The following is a 17,526-nucleotide window of genomic DNA, read 5'->3' on the forward strand; positions in this document are numbered from 1 at the left end:
GTCTAAAGCTTCATTTGGACCCCATGATACAATTTCATTCAAGACAATATCAACATCCCAAGAAAACTCATATTTTGACGTTGGTGTCCTTTCATTGAAAATGGCTCTCATATGTCGAATAATAAGAGGATGTTTTCCTACTTGTAAACTATCAATTAATGGATGGTTCTTTGAAATTGCAGACCTATAAGTATTTATTGTTCTATATTGTAAGCCATCTCTGAACAATTTTGTAAGAAATTCAATTATAATGGCCAAAGAGGCCTGAAAAGGATAAACTGATTGTTCACCACACCAGCTGACCCATTTTCCCCAGGAGCTCTTGTAAGAAAGTTGGGTTCCTGGTCTCCATGCTTTTTCATGCAACTCTGCAGCTGCTTTTGATAGTCCCTCTGTAGTATTTCGTCCCCTGAAATTTTCCATGCCACAAGATTGAGAGACCCTGTTTGAATCAGGGATCAAGGATTTTTTCCAATTTATCAGAAATCCTTATTTTTGGAGAAGAAATAATGTTGAATTTCTGTGAATTTCCAGTTTTTGGGGGTTTTCTGCCATGAGGAGTATGTCGTCTAGATATATGATCATACGAACACCCATTCTCCGCAATATACCTATTACTGGTTTCATTATCTTGGTGAACAACCTTGGACCCTCCGCTAATCCGAAAGGTAGGGCTGTGTACTCGAACAAAGTTTCTTCCCATTTGAACCTCAGAAATTTTCTGTGGTTTTGACAGATGGACAAAACTGAATATGCCTCCTTTAGATCTATTTTTAGCATGAAATCGCAGGTCTTTGATCATGAACAGGCCCTCCATTTTGAAATGTTGGTACATTACATGTTGGTTTAATTGTTTTAAGTTTAACACTGACCTTTGACCCCCATCTTTTTGGGTCCTAGGAACCAATTGCTTAGGAATTGATCCTTGCATGGTTTTACTGGTACAGTGACCTCTTTTGTCAACATTTGTTTGACCTCTGTGACATCAGATGTTTTTCTTTTTGATTTAGTACAGTCATTCTTGGATCTTTCAATTGTATTGGGTGTGACCGAAAATTTATCTCCACATTTTGGATATCTTTTTGTATCTTTTTGTCTGAGGTGATAATTTCCCAGTTCTTTACAAAATGTTTTAACCTTCCTGCTATAGGAAATTGTTTTGATATGTCACTAGATTTAGACTCTCCAATGAGATTAAAATATTGTTTGTTTGTTGCACCTGACGAGGTGTGTCATAGTTGGTCACCTTCTTCTTGTGACTCTTTTTCTTTCCTCCGAGAGCTAATGCCATTTCGGAAGCTTCCTTCTTGGTTTTGCTCCATTCCTTCAGCTCTTCCTTGAATTCGTTTCCAAACAGATGCTTGTCGTTTTTCGCTAAACATTCCTGTTTGTCTCTAAGAAGCGATCTAGCCTTCTTTGAATCTTGATTATTAATTCTTTGAAGAATTGACAAACGTCGCTGATAATTTATTGCAACATTAGATTATCCTACCAAACAAATTGTTTTCTCTAGCAGATCAAGAATATGACGGAAGTCAACATTGTCAACATGCGCCTGCGCACTTGGATCGTCACGCCCCTTATCGATTTTTGATCGAATGTCCTCAAATAACATCCATAAGTTACCAAGAGGCCCCATGGTGTCTATAAGCTTTGTCTGAATACTGACGAAAGCTTTATTCAACTGCGTATTTGTACTACGACTTTGTTCTTCCATAATGGAGAAAATCAATGGATCAATAGATCTGATAGTAAAGCCCTCGTATGATGGGACGGGCATCGTGTTCAAAATTAATTCCTGAACTTTATGTGAAGGAATAAATCTATTGAAGTTACAATCTAGAAATATTTCCATATCTTTAGAAAACTGGAGTCCTGTTTTTTCCTTCTTGTGAGGATTAAAACGATGATAACTCTTGCCGTTTTTGTCATTGTATGTTAAATTCGACACAGTTTCACTAAAGACGGACCTTACTTCTCTGTCCGACTCGGAATCGGAAGTAAAGTCATCCTTCTTTGAGGATGTTTTACACTCTCTGCCATACTTTGTGGCCTTAGATTTTTTCCTTCTATGGGAATAATCTTCGCTCTCAGACTCAGGGGAATCAGAAGGAAAATCACGCTTGGCATACTTTGGCCGTTTCCTTTTCTTCTTGTGTTTATTAGTCAAACTATTGTCACTTTGGACATATGACTGCGAACCATGCCGTGCTTCGTCAATGTCGGCCGTGTGGTCAACATGGAGTTCGTCGGCTAATTCACCAGACGCACTATTGTCTTCTAATGAAACCTCGTCATCTTTTAACTCACTCATGACTACATTTCCATATAAAATCCCGGCGAAAAAATAAAATAAATCCCCAAATCCACTAAAGTAAAAACAACAAAAAGAGTTTGTTAATTAGCAGTGAATTTCTTGGAGCTCTTCACTCGACGCTAGCCAGTAAGAGAATGAGGAAATGCACGTGGAACATGCATTATCTTTTGGGATTGGCTAGTCAGGCTGCGTGCGCAGCAAGAGATGAGAATGGAATATCTTGTTGAGGTTATGATATGAAATCATTGTTATATACATATACAAATTCATGGATTTACTTTTTGTCGATACCTGTCTCTTTGCATTTTTTCTCTGACTGTTTATGACGTCTTTACACTAAATCCATTTAAATATTGGATGTATACGGAATGATAATTTAGTCTAAGATAAAATTGAAATTGAAAATGGAAAATCTGTCAAAGAGACAACAAACCGACCATAGATGCGTGACTTGTTTTTATACGACCGCAAAAATTGAAAATGTTTTGGTCGTATATTGGTATCACGTTGGCGTCGTCGTCTGCGTCGTCGTCGTCGTCGTCGTCGTCGTCGTCCGAAGACTTTAAGTTTCCGCACTCTAACTTTAGTAAAAGTGAATAGAAATCTATGAAATTTTAACACAAGGTTTTTGACCACAAAAAGAAGGTTATGATTGATTTTGGGAGTTTTCGTCCCAACATTTTAGGAATTAGGGGCCAAAAAGGGCCCAAATAAGCATTTTCTTGGTTTTCGCACTATAACTTTAGTTTAAGTGAATAGAAATCTATGAAATTTTGACACAAGGTTTATGACCACAAAAGGAAGGTTGGGATTGATTTTGGGAGTTGAGGTTTCAACAGTTTAGGAATTAGGGGTAAAAAAAGGGCCCAAACAAGCATTATTCTTGGTTTTCGCACAATAAATTTAGTATAAGTAAATAGAAATCAATGAAATTTAGACACAAGGTTTATGACAACAAAAGGAAGGTTGGGATTGATTTTGGGAGTTGAGGTCCGAACAGTTTCGGAATTAAGAGCCAAAAAGGGGCCCAAATAAGCATTTTTCTTGGTTTTCGCACCATAACTTTAGTATTAGTAAATATAAATCTATGAAATTTAAACACAAGGTGTATGACCATAAAGGGAAGGTTGGGATTGATTTTGGGAGTTTTGGTCCCAACAGTTTAGGAATAAGGGGCTCAAAGGGTCCAAAATTAAACTTTGTTTGATTTCATCAAAAATTGAATAATTGGGGTTCTTTAATATGCCGAATCTAACTGTGTATTTAGATTCTTAATGTTTGGTCCCGTTTTCAAATTGGTCTACATTAAGGTCCAAAGGGTCCAAAATTAAACTTAGTTTGATTTTAACAAAAATTGAATCCTTGGGGTTCTTTGATATGCTGAATCTAAAAATGTACTTAGATTTTTGATTATTGGCCCAGTTTTCAAGTTGGTCTCAATCGGGGTCCAAAATTAAACTTTGCATGTTTGATTTCATCAAAAATTGAATAATTGGGGTTCTTTGATATGCCAAATCTAACTGTGTATGTAGATTCTTAATTTTTGGTCCCGTTTTCAAATTGGTCTACATTAAAGTCCAAAGGGTCCAACATTAAACTAAGTTTGATTTTAACAAAAATTGAATTCTTGGGCTTCTTTGATATGCTGAATCTAAACATGTACTTAGATTTTTGATTATTGGCCCAGTTTTCAAGTCGGTTCAAATCAGGATCCAAAATTATTATATTAAGTATTGTGCAAAAGCAAAAAATTTTCAATTGCACAGTATTCAGCAATAGCAAGAAATCGTCAATTGCACAGTATTGTGCAATAGCAAGACATTTTCAATTGCACAGTATTGCGCAATATCAAGAAATCTTCAATTGCACAGTATTGTGCAATAGCAAGTATTTCCAATTGCACAGTATTGCGCAATAGCAAGAAATATATAATTGCACAATATTGCGCAATAGCAAGAAATTTTCAATTGGAGTTATCTTTCTCTGTCCAGAATAGTAGTTGAATCAACTTAAATCATTGTTTTATACAATATACAATGTATATTCACTTTTACTACCAACTGATAAATTAAAACAATCTTTATCATTCAGTGATAAAAAGCACTTTTTTTACATTTTAATATTTCATAATGTATTTAAATGAGTATTATTAATTAACTATACTGTTATTGGACTTAATATGATGAAAACTGCCTATGCAATGTAATGTGTAACCTGGGACAATACAGAATAACTCGGCCAATATAGATTTTTTTCTGTATTGGCCGAGTTATTCTATATTGGCCGAGTTGACATAAGTGCAGGATTTCGGAACGTCTCTAGATTTTAGAACTTTTCATTTCTAAGTAGCAACATTCCAGCAGCACCTGCATACGGGGTATATATTCCCCAATTGATACGATATTCCCGTGCTTGCATTTCCTATCATGATTTTCTTGATAGAGGGTTGCTGCTCACAAGGAAGCTATTAAACCAAGAGTTCCAAATGGTGAAGTTGAAATGATCCCTTCGTAAATTTTACGGACGCCATCACGAGTTGGTTGACCGTTATGGAATAACCGTTTCACAAATGATATCGGATATGTTCCTTACGTCGTAACTACAATCCCCTTCCCTTTCATGAATGTGACCTACCGAATTAGACTATTTACCGGATTTGATATCACATAAGCAACACGACGGGTGCCACATGTGGAGCAGGATCTGCTAACCCTTCCGGAGCACCTGAGATCACCCCTAGTTTTTTGGTGGGGTTCGTGTTGTTTATTCTTTAATGTTCTACGTTGTGTTGTGTGTGCTGTTGTTTGTTTGTCTTTTTCATTTTTAGCCATGGCGTTGTCAGTGTGTTTTAGATTTATGAGTTTGACTGTCCCTTTGGTATCTTTCGTCCCTCTTTTACATCGAAAGTCACGATAAACACAAACTGAAAGTAAACAGTTGTTTTGAAGACGCAGTTGTCATTTAGTTATCTTAAACATGCTAAAAATGTCAGTATGGCATACATTTCAGGCGAAAGACGGTCACATTCATTTAAAAGGTATATTGAAAGCAGACGATAGAACTATTTCAGGTTTGGGGAACGAGTAGATTATCACAAAGTTCATTTCTTGACGACCTCATAATTTCACGATTGTACACATCGTTTTTAAATTAGTTTCTGCATAACACATGCAATGGCAGGACCTTTCCAATTACTATGTATGTGTTGCGTCTAAATTTAAGTTGTAACACTTTATAGTGACTGAAAAGGGTAGAAAAATTCATCAGATGAGAAAATGCTGAAGACACCTGGAAACAGCACCAGATCATTATGTATTGCATCTAATAAAAAGAAACAAACTGAGATTTGGATAGTTCCACTTCAAGGTAAAAATATTTATCTCTTTTGAAATGAAATTAAAAAAATATTGTAACACTGTAGTTAATTAATAAAGATATTATTACGTGTATTTCTGTATCGGCCTTGTTATTGGTCCTCGGCCAGCTGTATTGGCCTTCGGCTTCGCCTCAGGCCAATACAGCAAGCCTCGGACCAATTACAAGGCCAATACAGAATTACTTACGTAATAATATCAAAGTTATTGTTGCAAACTCCATTAGAAATTTGAATTGAGATCAGTTTTGGAATGAGAGAAAGGGGGATGTGAAAGAAAATGTGGGGAGGGGGGGGGGGGTTCAATTTTTTCATAAATAAAAAAAATTTCTTCAAACATTTTTTTGAGAGGATTAATATTCAACAGCATAGTGAATTGCTCAAAGGCAAAACAAACATTTTAAGTTCATTAGACCAGATCGATTCTGTGTCAGAAACTTATGCTGTGTCAACTATTTAATCACAATCCAAATATAGAGCTAAATCCAGCTTGAATGTTGTGTCCATACCTGCTCCAACCGTTCAGGGTTCAACCTCTGCGGTCGTATAAAGCTGTGCCCTGCGGAGCATCTGTTTTTTTTAGTTGTGAGTAGCTTTGAACTAGCTGTCAGTAACTGTGAGTACTTTCAGATCTTTACTGATCCATCTGATGAGTTAAGCCTCTTTCAACTGAATTTCATAGTACGTTCTCATGTTGTACTGGTACACCACTGTCCGAGGTTAGGGGGAGAGTTGTGATCCCGCTAACATGTTTAACCCCGCCATATTCTTATGTTTGTGCCTGTCCCAAGTCTGGAGCCTGTAATTCAGTGGTTGTCGTTTGTTTATGTGTTTGATATTTGTTTTTCGTTCATTTGTTGTACATAAATTAGGCTGTTAGTTTTCTCGTTTGAATTCTTTTACATTGTCATTTCGGGGCCCTTTATAACTGACTGTGCGGTATGGGCTTTGTTCATTGTTGAAGGCCGTACGGTGACCTTTGATGGTTAATTTTGATGTCATTTGGTTTCTAGTGGAGAGTGGTCTCATTGGCAATCTTACAAAATCTTCCTTTTTTATATAAACTGTAAACAACAAATATGTTCAGCAAAGTAAGATGTACAAATAAGTCAACATGACCAAAATGGTCAATTAACCCCATAAGGAGTTATTGACCTTTAAAGTAAAATTTTAACAATTTTTCGTAAACTTTTGTAATCTTTTACAAAAGTCTTCCCCTCTGAAACATCTGAGAATAATTTAACCAAACTTGGCCACAATCATCATTAAGGTATCTAGTTGTGCAAACATGGCAGACATGGCTAAAATAGAACATAGGGGTTAAATGCAATTTTTGGCTTATATCTCTAAAAACTAACACAAAAGTATAACAGTTGCATTGAGTTATGCATCAATTGTAAATAAAAATAACAGGTGAGATAATTGTGATTCCCATAATAAAATAATAAGGCATGGTCTTTAAACTTAAAGCTGTAAGAACTATGTTAGTTTTTATGTTTGAATTATCCTTCTTTCTGAATCAATTTTATCTTTGCAAATTTTTTTACCTGAAATATTTATGAAATTATGTTCAACTGCATTTTTCATGTTTCAAGAAATGAATAAACAAAGAATGAAAAAAGAAGGGAAACAAAGACAAACAGAACAAGAAAAAAAGAAAGTTTTTAGAATTTCAAAGAAACATCGTCCTCCAGAAGACATCACAGAGAAAACAGAAAAAAGTGCAAATTTATCTACACAGCAAAATTTGCGAAAGCTAAAAAACTAGCTGCAAGTTTTGGAAAAGCTAAAACTGTTGTATCCTCATCAAAGTCTGATTCAAATAAAAGTTCAGCAGTAAGTGACAAAAGTTCTTCAAAACATAAGCAGGATAAACCTTCTCATTCAGAGCAGAGAAAAACTGGAAATGACAAACATTCAAATAACAAAGATGTACCTAAACAGTCTGACAAGAAATCATCATATAAGATAAGTTAGAAAAAATGTCATACCGGGAAAAACTTGCAATTATCAAAAAGATATCAAGGAGTCTTGGACGTGTAGGTGGTAAAATATCGGATACAGAAAAACTTGACAAAATTAGGAAAATTTCAGAAACAATTCGAAAGGGATCATCAAGTAATAGCGTCATGAATGAAAAACAAAACGGATATCCGACGTATTCTCCTCTTTCCAGTAAAATAGACCGACATAAAATGACAGGAAATTTGGAAAGTTTTCAGAAAATAAAAAAAGAATTTAAGGAAGCTGAGGAAAAGGTGAATGGAAAAACTATAACAATACTTGGGAAAACTGATGAAGGAATTAAAAGAGAGGTTATATTTGACAGAACAGATGCTGAAACAATAAGATATGCATTGCAAGAAAAAGCAGAACGAATAAGAGCCAAGATGTACAGACCTGAAGAACCTAAACTTAGAGAAAAAAAAGGGTAATCACAGAGAATCTGAAACTGAGGCAAAGAGAAAAAAATCTGAAACTTCTAAAAATAAAGACGATGAAAAAAGGAAAGATTCTGATTTTAAGAAATCTTCTAGTCATTCCAGTGTTACTAAATACAATGATAAATATAGTGATGATAGGTATCCAGACAGATCTTCAAGTGAGGAGAAACCTGTTAAGAAGAAAAACCCTTCACCACATTCATCAATGAATCTTAATCATGTAAATGATTTGTTAAAAATTGCTGAACAAAAATACCAAGAAACTGTCAAAATTGAAGTACATGTAGTTAAAAAAACCCAAAAACATGAGGAAAGATTATTAACTAAAAGAGAGATGACATTTCAAAGAGAATATCAAGAATATTTAAAAAATAAGAAAATAAGAAGAGAGGCTGAAATTGAAGAGAGACAAACTGTAGATGCTAAAAGAAAAAAGCAAATCTCTAATTCATTTAAAAGTAAATCCACTTCAAATTTTGTGACAAAATCAGCAAGTTCTTCACAAACTACTGTGAGGAAAAATCCTTATTCAGAAAAAAAATAGTTACTAAATCTTCGTCGCCTGTGCTTAGTTCATCTAAACCGTCACCAAGTAACAAGTCAGGTAAATCAATGTCATCTTCTTCAATTCCCTCAAAACCTTTTACAAAACAGTTCAAACTGCACTCAGCAACACATTTTCAACACAATTCAGACTCAAATCCAGCAAAGAAAACAAAACGGGAACATATAGAAAACGAAAGAATTTCCCAAAAAGATGAGCATCGGAAGAAATCAAATGGTGCTAAAAAAAAAGTAAATATGGTGATGGACGTGAAAATATGCTAGTGTGTGAACCACCAAAGAATGAAAAACAAGTATCTGCCAATCCATTTGATAGAATATATGATGAAATTAAGAAAAATCAACCAACAAAGCCAGGTATTTAAATATAAACACCATTCAAAAATGTAAAGCAAACTTTTTAAACCGTAATTCAGAGCAATGAAATTGGTTATAAATCGTCCTTACAATGAGCAATGATTTGCAAGTTTAGTTGACCAAAGGTTAGTCATTAAGTTCATTTTAGTAAAAATGCAAAGAAGAATTAAGCCATAGTCCTTTGATTTTGAAATATGGATTACTCTGTTATTTAAAAGTTGCTTAATATGTATTTGTCAATGAAGCAGCAAACACAAAAGAAAAATAACCAACGGCTATATAAACAGTAGTTTCAGCAATACTAAAGCATTCATACGGGTGTCAAGAACTGAGTCAGTTTGAGAGTCTATGTGAGACTAGACACGCTAGAGAAAGTGGTAAATTGATTTAGACGAAGCTATCCTTCGTCTATCAATGACATTAAATTTCAGTATACAGGTACATGTAAACAATTCCCTAGAAAGTTCCTTAGTATTGGAAAGTTACATCATCAAATGGTTTGGTTCAACTAGTTCATTTTCTGATCAAGGAGTTGGAACCCCCTTTTTCCCATTTTTTTTAATAATGTGAAAATTTCATGGTGTTCCAGGGATGGAACCCCCCTTATCAAAATGTCTGGATTCGAAAACTGTAGTTATTAAGGTGGCTCACCCCAATAGTGACCCCCGGTAGAATTTTTTTATTTTCACATATTCTGTAGATTTTTTTATGCTGAATCCAAAAATGCAAAGAAAAAAGGGGGTCACCAGGCTCGTTTTCTCCTCAAATTGAAGCGAAATGTGCGATTTTGACCCTATTTCCAAACATGCCCACCCTTCCAACAATAACTGTTACATCAAATTCAAAGACTTTTAAAACCAAGTCAGTATGATTTTTATGTGAAAAAACATTAGAATTTGAAATGTAAACCTTTCCCTTGGTTGTTTTTGACTTAAAAATCCTTTTATTTTCAGATTAATGTCTAAATTTTGCATTTTCTAATTTCAGTTTAAGGCAAAAAATATTGATTTAATCGATTTTTCGTAAAATTTCCCCGGTAGATTTTTTTTAAAAACAGATATGTCAAAGCTATGAACTATTCGAACATTTTAAGGTAAAATAAAATGGGGGTCACCAGGCTTTTAAAAAAGTTACGAGCTTTTGTTTAACCCCTCTACCCCATAAGGTCTGATTTCAATGGACTTCATTAATCACTTAATTGTGAATTCTTTATTGATGGCTTTAATAAAATAATGTTTGTAATTATATCAATAAACGATGACTGAATATAAATGTGGTTATCGTATTACTGTTTGTTATCAAAAAGCGAAATTTTGATTATTTTGGTGAAATACGGTAATTTTGTCTGGCGCGAGTTGCATCCCTCTAATTTGGCGCCATTATCGGACCAGAGGAATTTCGAGGTCGCCATTGCGGAGCAGCATACTATATTGATGAATACGACCATGTACATGCGTAACAGACATTGTGGCGAATATACAACGATGAAGGTAGAGTTATTACATAAGAAAACATAGATTTCGATATATTAGGCAGCCAAATGTTATCAGTATAACGAAAAATACAAACTTGGGGGTTGTCTCAAAATACTCGCTACTGTTGAAAATCACTGCGGCTGAAACCTTGCACCGGCTCAATTTCTGTTCCATGTTTAATTTTATAGATCGTTATAGCTGGTATCTTATTTATGTGTTTATTTTACCTTTTACAGACAAGTTGTAAACATGTCTGGCCAGTTTTGCAAAATATCCGTGTGCAAACGGCCGTAGAGGAAGGGATGACATCTACTGTCATTTTTACGCTACCGTTAGCAATGGTTAGTGTCATTGAAGTAGTCTTTTTTAATCATCATTTTTAATAACTTATTTCGTAGCCAAGTTAGGTTCATATTAGTCCGAGATTAGCCCCAGCTTGTCTGGCAAAACAGCCGTTGGACGTCAGAGAAATCTCTGACTACATGTAGGGTCATATGTATGTGGGGTACCCCATAACTTCCATCGGGACAGTTTCTACTCCTTGACCCCAACTATATTTCCCTTCCCATTTTACTCTGAAATCCCCCCCTTTTTACTTCAATTCTTCCATCTCCTTGCCCCAAAACAAAATATATTTCAAAGATACCCCTTTTCCCTGATCCCTCATTCCCCTGTCTCCTTACCCCTGTCCACCCCTCTATTAAGGTCTGGGGTTTGATTGACTTCTTTATTTTCTTGAGAATATGATATAATTGGCCTAATTTGTAAATGATAAACCCTACAGTAGGAGGCAAACGAAGGATTCATCTTTATCAATCACAATTTGTTTACCATTACCCCCCCCTAATTCTGTTAGGTATACAAAAATGTCTTTAGGTCTAGTAATAGAAGTATCAGGGTTAAAAATGTACAGAATGCGGCCCTAAGTATTTGTCACTTGAGATTTTTAGCTGTTCATATATATTGTATATAATATAAAAAAGAAGATGTGGTACGATTGCCAATGAGACAACTATCCACAAAAGACCAAAATGACACAGACATTAACAACTATAGGTGTATACATTTTTTCAAAAAAAAAATATTTTGGATTGATTTTAAGCATCCTGGTACCAATAGAAGCAGTATTATCACAGGTTTATTTTTTGGTTATATTTTTTTTGTGTCTCATTTTCATTATTTTCTGTTCAGAAATTCGATATACATGTATATTCAACCAAATTAAATTATAAAAAAATATTTTATGTTTTCTCAAGGGAAAACAAAATAAATGAAAACGAACCTATTATCAAATAAACACATATTAATTTAGACCATTTTAGTTCTTTTAAGGTTACCCTTGCATTGTCAGTCTTATCAAACTTGCATGTACCTCCCAAATTTGGTTTCTGTTCTCCAACTTCAGTTTTCCTCTACCAATGTTATGAAACTAATACACAATTAATGCATATATATATGCTTACTACATTGTACCAACAAACACACATGAAGTTTGAATTTTTGGTGGGGTCGCTTTTACTTTTCTAGAGTTATGCCCCTTTACAAATTAAAAAAAATGCTGAAATTTTGTTTCTTTCTTTAACACAAGTTTGCTTCATCCAAATGTTCTGAAACTTATATGCGGGCGTATGACATTTGCGCCGATTTTGAAAATTTTCATTCTTTCATTTGCGCCGATTTCATTTTTTCATTTGCGCCGATTTTATATTTTTTCCTAATTGAATTTACAGGTAAGTTACAGGTAAGTTACAGGTAAGTTTATACTTTTATATTGGCTGAGCACAGAGTATAAAGACAAATCAAATGACATTGCAATTGGTAAATCATGGCTATCCCAATGTTTCAGGTTACCATTCCTTTCCCTAAATGAAATCGATGACTGCTTCACGTTTGACATTGTCTGACGCTCCGCTCCTTCTGATGACAAATGTCATACATTCTTAGACAACGTGCAAGTACACATTCCATAACGGTCAACTAATTCGCCAAATATAGAAGATGCGAAATCATAAGAAAGGAATATATTAGATGTGTTGCCTAAACATACTCGGCAAGAACAGATTTATGATTTGAATGTATTCCGATTTTATGGATTTGAATGCTGCACATATATTTTTAATCCGTCATTTAAGTATAAACAAAGGGCTTTTATCTTAGGTTTTTACTTCTTGATTTTAAGCAGGAAACAAAAGTTTTATACATGTTATGATTGACAATTCATAACATATGTACAACTGGCTAATGGAAGAGGTCTTTAATGATAAATGAAAATAACATTACTGGGATGGAGAGTTGTCTCATTGGCACTCATACCACATCTTCTTATATCATTTCACCTGTAATTTACCTGTTATTTACCTGTAAAAAAATCGGCGCAAATGAAAAAAAAATCGGCGCAAATGAAAGAAAAAATCGGCGCAAATGAAATGCAGATCGGCGCAAATGCAAAACGCCGTTATATGCAATGCTTACTACAACAACACTCAGATCAAGTACAAATTTGGGTGGTGTCACCCTTTTCATCCTTTATATGCAAGCGGCTGCTCATCTGTGTCCCATGGACACATTACCATTATGAACTAGTCTACATCTATATGCTTTTGAATGTCAATAATTGTTGATTTTCTGACAGAATTACTCTGATATTTAATTTCAGGCTGCAAGTACATTTGTACATGTACATTGCAAATGGAAGGAGTGAGCTTGGAATGTTCAACTTTACTTGGAAACTATTGGCAAAGTACTGACAGAATTTCATGAGAAGCCAGTATCATATTCTAGTCTTGCAACCGGAAACTATGCGTAAAGTGCGGAAACTTAAGAACAACATTCTACATGTATATATGCAATATATGTTGCCACAATCCACTTAAGGAGCTAAGATCAACTATAAATTGGAACTACATGTATATGCTTTAGTGCTGTCAAAATCCTTTAAAAAATCAAATCAAAAGGACCTACTTCACCTATATATATAGCTACCTGTCCCAATGATGAATACAGATCATATATATGAGTCTACTCTTATAAATAAAACAGTGAAGGAGAATAAAAATAAAGAAAATATAGAGCTGATCAGCTAATGATTGTACATGTACATGATGTATAAATGGCAACAATTCTTACATGTATAATAGTACATTGAAATTAATTATATTAATAGATGTTTTATAAATTTGATCTCATAGATATTAGAGGAATAAAATCAATCACGTTTCAAAAATTTGATTTAGTTGAGCCTTTTTTTTAACACCAGTTTTCAGGACATATTATGGTATACCATTGACTGTCCGTCGTCAGCATGTCGGACATATACTCAAAAATAATAAATACTAATAGGTACATGTAGTAGTCAATATTGTGTAATCAATAGGTCATCTTCGTGTATATTTGGTGTATAAAATGATTATTAAATGTCTTATCACAAATTAAAATATCAAATGAGAGGATGTGATATGATTGTAAATGAGACACAACAGACCAAATAACACAGAAATAACTATACCTGTAGGTCACCATATGGACTTCAACAATGAGTAAAACATATTCTGCATAGTTGGTTTTAAAGGTCTCGAAATGACAAATGAACAATTTAAAACATTTAAAATGAGAAAACTAATGGGTGATTTATGTACAAAATAATAAATGAATAACAAATATGTCTGTCTTGCAGGGCTTATCTGAACTTAACCTCATTTTCATGGACTTGTCTGTTTCTTGAATTCTAAATATGTTTCAAAATATTTGGTTGATGGGATGATTGTTACAGAGTCCGACATAGGGTGGGGGCTCATTGGTGGATTATATTGCAAATAACTGAAGCCAGCCCCGCTTTGGCAGTCAGTCCCCACATTGCCACTAGAGAAATAAAATAACTAAGAAAAAAAAATTAAATCACGATAATTTCCTGTCGATATGCACATCTACATAGTATGTCCTTATTATCTACAAAGTTTCATGAAATTCTGTTGTGTGGTTTCAGAGGAGTTTCGATGACAAGCTGTTTGCAGTAGTATACTGCAGCAAATAAGTTCAAAGGGGCATAACTCCTAGAAAAATAATTCGTAATTTCCTGTCGATATGCACATCTACATGGTATGTCCTTATTATCTAAAAAGGTTTTATGAAATTCTGTTGTGCGGTTTGAGAGGAGATGCAGTGACAAACTGTTGCAGTAGTATATTGAAGCAAATAGGTTCAAAGGGGCATAACTCCTAGAAAAAAATATGTATATCTAAATAGTTTGTCCTTATCTAAAAAGGTTTCATAAAATTCTATTGTGCGGTTTGAGAGGAGATGCGATGACAAACTTGCAGTAGTATATTGAAGCAAATAAGTTCAAAGGGGCATAACTCCTAGAAAAAGTTTGAATCATAATTTCCTGTCGATATGCACATCTGCATAGTATGTCCTTATTATCTAAAAAGGTTTCCTGAAATTTTGTTGGGCGGTTTGAGAGGAGTTGTGATGACAAGAAACAGGACTGATAGACTGGCTGATGGATGGACGGACGGGTCAAAAATGTTATACCCTGCGCCACTTCCTTGCGTAGGGTATAAAAATAGGAAGATGGGGTGTCATTGTTTATGAGGCAACTCTTCACCAGAGACCAATTTACATAGAAGATAACAATTATGTCCCCGTACGGACTTCAACAATTACTATAAACTGATATACCACATAGTCAAACAAATAAAAGTCCCAGAAATTACTTTTTTTTTTATATGACTGCACATAATGAAAATTAAAGTTGTGCATACTGAATGATCAGCAAGTATTTCAAGCATAATACGGATGAGAACATGCAGATAAGTATCAATTATGAAAGTTATGCAAAGTAAGACGGGAGCTAGATATATGGACTGCCATAAAAAAAAAATGAATGGACAATTACGCTTGGTGCAAGTGTAGGCAAAATTCCCCCTTTTTACCCTACGAGGCTTCGTATGTATACATCCAGCTGTTTGAACACCCTGTATAATCAAGGGGTCATCTGTCAGATTAGTCATATTTCTATGTTAACCATACGATATGAAAATAAGCAGATGTGGTATGATTGCCAATGAAACAACTATCCACCAAAGTTCATATTTAAAATTCAATATTATAAATAAAAAAAACATTATCTCCTTTTATCATCACGCATAGATCGATGATTAATTAGTTATGCATTTCTTTGCCACGGTAAGATCAAATCGGTCTTCACAAACAAAATTGTCATTCACATTTTTTTGCCGCATTGACATCACTCAACTATATTTGTGATCATTTGTTTTAATCAAGGATTTGTATAGTAAGACTATACAAATCCTTGTTTTAATCAAGAACTTTCCTTATTAGCTTACCTTTTAAAAAAGCATTTCAAAAATTAAGATTAAAGTTAAAGTTTGCCAACATCACCGGCTAATATAGCGTTCTTCAGGGCGTAGCTTTTAAATTACATTCCAAACTTTTCCTGTGCCTAGTAGTAGTATAGATTTTTTTTATATATAAAGTCTTTAGTAGTGTTTGAGACTGCCCGGCACGCCGCGGGTGTATGTCCTAGCAAAATCCCGACATGGTGAAACCAAAAATTTTGCGGTTCTCCGCAAAGCATGCAGTATTTAGGAATTATATCATAGACCGATATATAAGGTCGGAATACTAGGCCAGTCCCGGTTACTTTTGACAGTGATGGATCCAGGGGGAGGGTTCCGGGTTCCCCCCTTTTTTGGACGATCAATGCCTTTGAATGGGGAAATATAGTTGGAACACCCCCTTTTTGTCCTGGGTTGGGAACCCCCTTTTAAAATGGCTGGATCCGCCCGATTGATCGTTGCTGGATCCATTAGTCTATTTTAATAACATTCAGTGCTCTGATTCAATTATTTTAGTTTTAATGCTGATATTTTTTTTTTTAATATGAACTCGGTTGACATATTGATAGATACAACAGAAAATTGCAAATCAACAAAATAACAATTCATAAAATAAGTAATAGAAAAGTATCATAAAAATAGAAAACATTGGTCCCGATGTCTTAGATTATAGGACTGTCTAGTGTTCCGGAAATCATGGAATTGTGATACGAGAAAAATTATCAGATGATTTTCGTGCAGGTAAACATATCTTTAAATGAAAATGTTAAGTATTAAGTCTGTTAGAAAATTGGCATGTTCAAATTTGTTTTGGTATAACTATAATTAACAAAATTTTGCAGTGGAAAAATATATCGCATACTCGGGAATAAACTCCTAAAACAAACTGTTATAAAACACCAAACGGATTATATCATGATAACAAACCCGCCCCGATGTTTTAAACCATACTATACGGGCAGAGACATATATACACATATATGTCTCTGATACGGGTCACAAGTTTACCTGTTTTTGAAAGCTGTACAATGACATGAAGTTGTTTACATCGCTATCATTTGTTTACTGTAACAGTTAATCATTGCGTCATTGGCAAAACATTTTCAAAAATAAATACCCACAACATCATTTAATTCAACTGGTATTTAAGTTAATTCAAAATATGGTACGAACGGACCCAAGAGGCGACCGTGTAAGATGAAAATGCGTTTTGGGAGCGAAGCGGCACCAAATACCGTCGACGTCATACATGTGACTTTGTCAGTATTTATATATTCTTTTTTTTAATGTTATGCTTAAATCATGTATATTTTTCTCCTTTTAAACTTTTATGCGAAAAATGAAGAAAGCACTGTGAATTTCTGACCGTTCGTATTTCCTGTTTTGAAGAACGTTTAGCCTCACTTGTTTACATCGTCAAGGGTGCTTTCATACACGCCCGCGTTCCAAGGTCGTCAAAGCTATTTTTGAGAAGACCCCTTAAAGCGACCGTTTCCAAGGCACTCGTCGTAAGAAACATGCGTTAAAATATGCGCATTGGTAAAGGGCCGAGCCACCTTAAGCACTTACATTCCCCGTATACATTAATATAGGACTTGACTAGTTGAAGAACAAAAAGTAAGTAGTAAAGGAGAGGCGA

At 34.6% G+C, this 17,526-nt stretch overlaps 1 long non-coding RNA gene across 1 annotated transcript; it reads left to right on the forward strand.

Annotated features, from left to right (window-relative positions):
- Window positions 1-10,466: 10,466 nt before the first annotated feature.
- LOC143083863 (uncharacterized) lies at window positions 10,467-13,755 on the forward strand. The gene is made up of 2 exons (XR_012980911.1): window positions 10,467-10,545; window positions 13,187-13,755. It is a non-coding gene; the product is annotated as an uncharacterized LOC143083863 (long non-coding RNA).
- Window positions 13,756-17,526: the final 3,771 nt, after the last annotated feature.

The sequence above is a fragment of the Mytilus galloprovincialis genome, chromosome 7 (genome assembly GCF_965363235.1).
Source record: "Mytilus galloprovincialis chromosome 7, xbMytGall1.hap1.1, whole genome shotgun sequence".
Classification (NCBI taxonomy): domain Eukaryota; kingdom Metazoa; phylum Mollusca; class Bivalvia; order Mytilida; family Mytilidae; genus Mytilus; species Mytilus galloprovincialis.